This window comes from Garra rufa, unplaced genomic scaffold (genome assembly GCF_049309525.1).
Source record: "Garra rufa unplaced genomic scaffold, GarRuf1.0 hap1_unplaced_002, whole genome shotgun sequence".
Taxonomy (NCBI): Eukaryota; Metazoa; Chordata; class Actinopteri; order Cypriniformes; family Cyprinidae; genus Garra; species Garra rufa.
The window spans coordinates 8,996,298-9,004,377 of record NW_027394277.1 but is presented as its reverse complement, the minus strand read 5'-3'; the positions used below and the strand labels follow the sequence as shown (position 1 = coordinate 9,004,377).

General features: G+C 39.9%; 9 non-coding genes across 9 annotated transcripts; all 9 read left to right on the top strand.

The window, feature by feature from the left end:
- Window positions 1-1,757: 1,757 nt before the first annotated feature.
- LOC141308268 (5S ribosomal RNA) lies at window positions 1,758-1,876 on the top strand. Its single transcript, XR_012347191.1, has one exon. It is a non-coding gene; the product is annotated as a 5S ribosomal RNA (ribosomal RNA).
- Window positions 1,877-1,960: 84 nt separating this feature from the next.
- On the top strand, window positions 1,961-2,079 carry LOC141308229 (5S ribosomal RNA). The gene has a single exon (XR_012347151.1). It is a non-coding gene; the product is annotated as a 5S ribosomal RNA (ribosomal RNA).
- Window positions 2,080-2,163: 84 nt separating this feature from the next.
- On the top strand, window positions 2,164-2,282 carry LOC141306505 (5S ribosomal RNA). Its single transcript, XR_012345464.1, has one exon. It is a non-coding gene; the product is annotated as a 5S ribosomal RNA (ribosomal RNA).
- Window positions 2,283-3,114: 832 nt separating this feature from the next.
- LOC141307155 (5S ribosomal RNA) lies at window positions 3,115-3,233 on the top strand. Its single transcript, XR_012346109.1, has one exon. It is a non-coding gene; the product is annotated as a 5S ribosomal RNA (ribosomal RNA).
- An 84-nt stretch (window positions 3,234-3,317) lies between these two features.
- On the top strand, window positions 3,318-3,436 carry LOC141308192 (5S ribosomal RNA). The gene has a single exon (XR_012347115.1). It is a non-coding gene; the product is annotated as a 5S ribosomal RNA (ribosomal RNA).
- An 84-nt stretch (window positions 3,437-3,520) lies between these two features.
- On the top strand, window positions 3,521-3,639 carry LOC141306989 (5S ribosomal RNA). Its single transcript, XR_012345944.1, has one exon. It is a non-coding gene; the product is annotated as a 5S ribosomal RNA (ribosomal RNA).
- Window positions 3,640-5,166: 1,527 nt separating this feature from the next.
- LOC141307154 (5S ribosomal RNA) lies at window positions 5,167-5,285 on the top strand. The gene has a single exon (XR_012346108.1). It is a non-coding gene; the product is annotated as a 5S ribosomal RNA (ribosomal RNA).
- An 84-nt stretch (window positions 5,286-5,369) lies between these two features.
- Window positions 5,370-5,488, top strand: LOC141308191 (5S ribosomal RNA). Its single transcript, XR_012347114.1, has one exon. It is a non-coding gene; the product is annotated as a 5S ribosomal RNA (ribosomal RNA).
- Window positions 5,489-5,572: 84 nt separating this feature from the next.
- LOC141306988 (5S ribosomal RNA) lies at window positions 5,573-5,691 on the top strand. The gene has a single exon (XR_012345943.1). It is a non-coding gene; the product is annotated as a 5S ribosomal RNA (ribosomal RNA).
- Window positions 5,692-8,080: the final 2,389 nt, after the last annotated feature.

The window sequence follows — 8,080 nt, the reverse complement described above, 5'->3', positions numbered from 1 at the left end:
AACCACTAGTCATCTCTCACAGTTAAATCTGACCCCATTTTAGTCTTGTAACTCGGCTGATAAGGCCGATTGTTACACTTGGATGGGAGACCGCCAGGGAGTACCAGGTGCTGTAATCAGCCGAGTTACAAGCCTAAAATGGGGTCAGATTTAACTGTGAGAGATGACTAGTGGTTAAAAGAAAGAGACATAAAAGAAGATTGGTTCAAATAGATTTCAGGTGCTGTAAGCTTTTGCCTTTTCTTCACTATTTATATAATATGCTGGTTTTTAGAAAGACGTGTTTTACCGCTCTATTTATTACAATCATTTAAATGTATTATAGTGTTTTAAGTGTTTTACATGTTTTTTAGGCCATTTTATTACTCTTAACATTTTAAGTGTATGTGTCTTTCATAAATGGATGGTTGGCCTGTCATGTGACTAGACACATGACAGGAAGCAGGAAGTAGAACTGCATAAGAGAGCAGCATTACAAACAACGGACAGTCACCAAACTGTTGGATTGAGGAGTTGCTAATCTTAGAGCTCACCTTTCCATTCACCACCTGCAAACTTTGGATTAAACTTTCTGTTGATTGTACATGCACTGGTGGACACTCACGTTGGACTTATCAACACACTGGGATTCTTGGACTTTTTTAGGGTTTGGACAAATGAACTGTATTCTTTTAACAGAGTTTACCTAGTTTTATCGTGTTGTTTTAAAGTCTTTTATGTGAACCTTGTAAATACACCAAATCTATTTGAAACAATCTTATTTTGTCTCATTATTTTAACCACTAGTCATCTCTCACAGTTAAATCTGACCCCATTTTAGTCTTGTAACTCAGCTGATAAGGCCGATTGTTACACTTGGATGGGAGACCGCCAGGGAGTACCAGGTGCTGTAATCAGCCGAGTTACAAGACTAAAATGGGGTCAGATTTAACTGTGAGAGATGACTAGTGGTTAAAAGAAAGAGACATAAAAGAAGATTGGTTCAAATAGATTTCAGGTGCTGTAAGCTTTTGCCTTTTCTTCACTATTTATATAATATGCTGGTTTTTAGAAAGACGTGTTTTACCGCTCTATTTATTACAATCATTTAAATGTATTATAGAGTTTTAAGTGTTTTACATGTTTTTTAGGCCATTTTATTACTCTTAACATTTTAAGTGTATGTGTCTTTCATAAATGGATGGTTGGCCTGTCATGTGACTAGACACATGACAGGAAGCAGGAAGTAGAACTGCATAAGAGAGCAGCATTACAAACAACGGACAGTCACCAAACTGTTGGATTGAGGAGTTGCTAATCTTAGAGCTCACCTTTCCATTCACCACCTGCAAACTTTGGATTAAACTTTCTGTTGATTGTACATGCACTGGTGGACACTCACGTTGGACTTATCAACACACTGGGATTCTTGGACTGTTTTAGGGTTTGGACAAATGAACTGTATTCTTTTAACAGAGTTTACCTAGTTTTATCGTGTTGTTTTAAAGTCTTTTATGTGAACCTTATAAATACACCAAATCTATTTGAACCAATCTTCTTTTGTCTCATTCTTTTAACCACTAGTCATCTCTCACAGTTAAATCTGACCCCATTTTAGTCTTGTAACTCGGCTGATAAGGCCGATTGTTACACTTGGATTGGAGACCGCCAGGAAATACCAGGTGCTGTAAGCTTTTGCCTTTTCTTCACTATTTATATAATATGCTGGCTTTTACGGAGGCTGATCTTTAAATAGCCCACTTTTTGGAGCAGCCATTGCTTATGGCCATACCGCGCTGAGAGCGCCCGATCTCGTCTGATCTCGGAAGCTAAGCAGCGTCGGGCCTGGTTAGTACTTGGGTGGGAGACCGCCTGGGAATACCAGGTGCTGTAAGCTTTTGCCTTTTCTTCACTATTTATATAATATGCTGGCTTTTACGGAGGCTGATCTTTAAATAGCCCACTTTTTGGAGCAACCCTCGCTTACGGCCATACCGCGCTGAGAGTGCCCGATCTCGTCTGATCTCGGAAGCTAAGCAGCGTCGGGCCTGGTTAGTACTTGGATGGGAGACCGCCTGGGAATACCAGGTGCTGTAAGCTTTTGCCTTTTCTTCACTATTTATATAATATGCTGGCTTTTACGGAGGCTGATCTTTAAATAGCCCACTTTTTGGAGCAATCCTCGCTTACGGCCATACCGCGCTGAGAGCGCCCGATCTCGTCTGATCTCGGAAGCTAAGCCGCGTGGGGCCTGGTTAGTACTTGGATGGGAGACCTCCTGGGAATACCAGGTGCTGTAAGCTTTTGCCTTTTCTTCACTATTTATATAATATGCTGGCTTTTACGGAGGCTGATCTTTAAATAGCCCACTTTTTGGAGCAATCCTCGCTTACGGCCATACACTATTTATATAATATGCTGGCTTTTAGAAAGACGTGTTTTAGCGCTCTATTTATTACAATCATTTAAATGTATTATAGAGTTTTAAGTGTTTTACATGTTTTTTAGGCCATTTTATTACTCTTAACATTTTAAGTGTATGTGTCTTTCATAAATGGATGGTTGGCCTGTCATGTGACTAGACACATGACAGGAAGCAGGAAGTAGAACTGCATAAGAGAGCAGCATTACAAACAACGGACAGTCACCAAACTGTTGGATTTAGGAGTTGCTAATCTTAGAGCTCACCTTTCCATTCACCACCTGCAAACTTTGGATTAAACTTTCTGTTGATTGTACATGCACTGGTGGACACTCACGTTGGACTTATCAACACACTGGGATTCTTGGACTGTTTTAGGGTTTGGACAAATGAACTGTATTCTTTTAACAGAGTTTACCTAGTTTTATCGTGTTGTTTTAAAGTCTTTTATGTGAACCTTGTAAATACACCAAATCTATTTGAACCAATCTTCTTTTGTCTCATTCTTTTAACCACTAGTCATCTCTCACAGTTAAATCTGACCCCATTTTAGTCTTGTAACTCGGCTGATAAGGCCGATTGTTACACTTGGATTGGAGACCGCCAGGAAATACCAGGTGCTGTAAGCTTTTGCCTTTTCTTCACTATTTATATAATATGCTGGCTTTTACGGAGGCTGACCTTTAAATAGCCCACTTTTTGGAGCAACCCTCGCTTACGGCCATACCGCGCTGAGAGCGCCCGATCTCGTCTGATCTCGGAAGCTAAGCAGCGTCGGGCCTGGTTAGTACTTGGGTGGGAGACCGCCTGGCAATACCAGGTGCTGTAAGCTTTTGCCTTTTCTTCACTATTTATATAATATGCTGGCTTTTACGGAGGCTGATCTTTAAATAGCCCACTTTTTGGAGCAACCCTCGCTTACGGCCATACCGCGCTGAGAGCGCCCGATCTCGTCTGATCTCGGAAGCTAAGCAGCGTCGGGCCTGGTTAGTACTTGGTTGGGAGACCGCCTGGGAATACCAGGTGCTGTAAGCTTTTGCCTTTTCTTCACTATTTATATAATATGCTGGCTTTTACGGAGGCTGATCTTTAAATAGCCCACTTTTTGGAGCAATCCTCGCTTACGGCCATACCGCGCTGAGAGCGCCCGATCTCGTCTGATCTCGGAAGCTAAGCCGCGTCGGGCCTGTTTAGTACTTGGATGGGAGACCGCCTGGGAATACCAGGTGCTGTAAGCTTTTGCCTTTTCTTCACTATTTATATAATATGCTGGCTTTTAGAAAGACGTGTTTTAGCGCTCTATTTATTACAATCATTTAAATGTATTATAGAGTTTTAAGTGTTTTACATGTTTTTTAGGCCATTTTATTACTCTTAACATTTTAAGTGTATGTGTCTTTCATAAATGGATGGTTGGCCTGTTATGTGACTAGACACATGACAGGAAGCAGGAAGTAGAACTGCATAAGAGAGCAGCATTACAAACAACGGACAGTCACCAAACTGTTGGATTGAGGAGTTGCTAATCTTAGAGCTCACCTTTCCATTCACCACCTGCAAACTTTGGATTAAACTTTCTGTTGATTGTACATGCACTGGTGGACACTCACGTTGGACTTATCAACACACTGGGATTCTTGGACTGTTTTAGGGTATGGACAAATGAACTGTATTCTTTTAACAGAGTTTACCTAGTTTTATCGTGTTGTTTTAAAGTCTTTTATGTGAACCTTGTAAATACACCAAATCTATTTAAACCAATCTTCTTTTATGTCTCATTCTTTTAACCACTAGTCATCTCTCACAGTTAAATCTGATCCCATTTTAGTCTTGTAACTCGGCTGATAAGGCCGATTGTTACACTTGGATGGGAGACCGCCAGGGAGTACCAGGTGCTGTAATCAGCCGAGTTACAAGACTAAAATGGGGTCAGATTTAACTGTGAGAGATGACTAGTGGTTAAAAGAAAGAGACATAAAAGAAGATTGGTTCAAATAGATTTCAGGTGCTGTAAGCTTTTGCCTTTTCTTCACTATTTATATAATATGCTGGTTTTTAGAAAGACGTGTTTTACCGCTCTATTTATTACAATCATTTAAATGTATTATAGAGTTTTAAGTGTTTTACATGTTTTTTAGGCCATTTTATTACTCTTAACATTTTAAGTGTATGTGTCTTTCATAAATGGATGGTTGGCCTGTCATGTGACTAGACACATGACAGGAAGCAGGAAGTAGAACTGCATAAGAGAGCAGCATTACAAACAACGGACAGTCACCAAACTGTTGGATTGAGGAGTTGCTAATCTTAGAGCTCACCTTTCCATTCACCACCTGCAAACTTTGGATTAAACTTTCTGTTGATTGTACATGCACTGGTGGACACTCACGTTGGACTTATCAACACACTGGGATTCTTGGACTGTTTTAGGGTTTGGACAAATGAACTGTATTCTTTTAACAGAGTTTACCTAGTTTTATCGTGTTGTTTTAAAGTCTTTTATGTGAACCTTGTAAATACACCAAATCTATTTGAACCAATCTTCTTTTGTCTCATTCTTTTAACCACTAGTCATCTCTCACAGTTAAATCTGACCCCATTTTAGTCTTGTAACTCGGCTGATAAGGCCGATTGTTACACTTGGATTGGAGACCGCCAGGAAATACCAGGTGCTGTAAGCTTTTGCCTTTTCTTCACTATTTATATAATATGCTGGCTTTTACGGAGGCTGACCTTTAAATAGCCCACTTTTTGGAGCAACCCTCGCTTACGGCCATACCGCGCTGAGAGCGCCCGATCTCGTCTGATCTCGGAAGCTAAGCAGCGTCGGGCCTGGTTAGTACTTGGGTGGGAGACCGCCTGGCAATACCAGGTGCTGTAAGCTTTTGCCTTTTCTTCACTATTTATATAATATGCTGGCTTTTACGGAGGCTGATCTTTAAATAGCCCACTTTTTGGAGCAACCCTCGCTTACGGCCATACCGCGCTGAGAGCGCCCGATCTCGTCTGATCTCGGAAGCTAAGCAGCGTCGGGCCTGGTTAGTACTTGGTTGGGAGACCGCCTGGGAATACCAGGTGCTGTAAGCTTTTGCCTTTTCTTCACTATTTATATAATATGCTGGCTTTTACGGAGGCTGATCTTTAAATAGCCCACTTTTTGGAGCAATCCTCGCTTACGGCCATACCGCGCTGAGAGCGCCCGATCTCGTCTGATCTCGGAAGCTAAGCCGCGTCGGGCCTGTTTAGTACTTGGATGGGAGACCGCCTGGGAATACCAGGTGCTGTAAGCTTTTGCCTTTTCTTCACTATTTATATAATATGCTGGCTTTTAGAAAGACGTGTTTTAGCGCTCTATTTATTACAATCATTTAAATGTATTATAGAGTTTTAAGTGTTTTACATGTTTTTTAGGCCATTTTATTACTCTTAACATTTTAAGTGTATGTGTCTTTCATAAATGGATGGTTGGCCTGTTATGTGACTAGACACATGACAGGAAGCAGGAAGTAGAACTGCATAAGAGAGCAGCATTACAAACAACGGACAGTCACCAAACTGTTGGATTGAGGAGTTGCTAATCTTAGAGCTCACCTTTCCATTCACCACCTGCAAACTTTGGATTAAACTTTCTGTTGATTGTACATGCACTGGTGGACACTCACGTTGGACTTATCAACACACTGGGATTCTTGGACTGTTTTAGGGTATGGACAAATGAACTGTATTCTTTTAACAGAGTTTACCTAGTTTTATCGTGTTGTTTTAAAGTCTTTTATGTGAACCTTGTAAATACACCAAATCTATTTAAACCAATCTTCTTTTATGTCTCATTCTTTTAACCACTAGTCATCTCTCACAGTTAAATCTGATCCCATTTTAGTCTTGTAACTCGGCTGATAAGGCCGATTGTTACACTTGGATGGGAGACCGCCAGGGAGTACCAGGTGCTGTAATCAGCCGAGTTACAAGACTAAAATGGGGTCAGATTTAACTGTGAGAGATGACTAGTGGTTAAAAGAAAGAGACATAAAAGAAGATTGGTTCAAATAGATTTCAGGTGCTGTAAGCTTTTGCCTTTTCTTCACTATTTATATAATATGCTGGTTTTTAGAAAGACGTGTTTTACCGCTCTATTTATTACAATCATTTAAATGTATTATAGAGTTTTAAGTGTTTTACATGTTTTTTAGGCCATTTTATTACTCTTAACATTTTAAGTGTATGTGTCTTTCATAAATGGATGGTTGGCCTGTCATGTGACTAGACACATGACAGGAAGCAGGAAGTAGAACTGCATAAGAGAGCAGCATTACAAACAACGGACAGTCACCAAACTGTTGGATTGAGGAGTTGCTAATCTTAGAGCTCACCTTTCCATTCACCACCTGCAAACTTTGGATTAAACTTTCTGTTGATTGTACATGCACTGGTGGACACTCACGTTGGACTTATCAACACACTGGGATTCTTGGACTGTTTTAGGGTTTGGACAAATGAACTGTATTCTTTTAACAGAGTTTACCTAGTTTTATCGTGTTGTTTTAAAGTCTTTTATGTGAACCTTGTAAATACACCAAATCTATTTGAACCAATCTTCTTTTGTCTCATTCTTTTAACCACTAGTCATCTCTCACAGTTAAATCTGACCCCATTTTAGTCTTGTAACTCGGCTGATAAGGCCGATTGTTACACTTGGATGGGAGACCGCCAGGGAGTACCAGGTGCTGTAATCAGCCGAGTTACAAGCCTAAAATGGGGTCAGATTTAACTGTGAGAGATGACTAGTGGTTAAAAGAAAGAGACATAAAAGAAGATTGGTTCAAATAGATTTCAGGTGCTGTAAGCTTTTGCCTTTTCTTCACTATTTATATAATATGCTGGTTTTTAGAAAGACGTGTTTTACCGCTCTATTTATTACAATCATTTAAATGTATTATAGTGTTTTAAGTGTTTTACATGTTTTTTAGGCCATTTTATTACTCTTAACATTTTAAGTGTATGTGTCTTTCATAAATGGATGGTTGGCCTGTCATGTGACTAGACACATGACAGGAAGCAGGAAGTAGAACTGCATAAGAGAGCAGCATTACAAACAACGGACAGTCACCAAACTGTTGGATTGAGGAGTTGCTAATCTTAGAGCTCACCTTTCCATTCACCACCTGCAAACTTTGGATTAAACTTTCTGTTGATTGTACATGCACTGGTGGACACTCACGTTGGACTTATCAACACACTGGGATTCTTGGACTTTTTTAGGGTTTGGACAAATGAACTGTATTCTTTTAACAGAGTTTACCTAGTTTTATCGTGTTGTTTTAAAGTCTTTTATGTGAACCTTGTAAATACACCAAATCTATTTGAAACAATCTTATTTTGTCTCATTATTTTAACCACTAGTCATCTCTCACAGTTAAATCTGACCCCATTTTAGTCTTGTAACTCAGCTGATAAGGCCGATTGTTACACTTGGATGGGAGACCGCCAGGGAGTACCAGGTGCTGTAATCAGCCGAGTTACAAGACTAAAATGGGGTCAGATTTAACTGTGAGAGATGACTAGTGGTTAAAAGAAAGAGACATAAAAGAAGATTGGTTCAAATAGATTTCAGGTGCTGTAAGCTTTTGCCTTTTCTTCACTATTTATATAATATGCTGGTTTTTAGAAAGACGTGTTTTA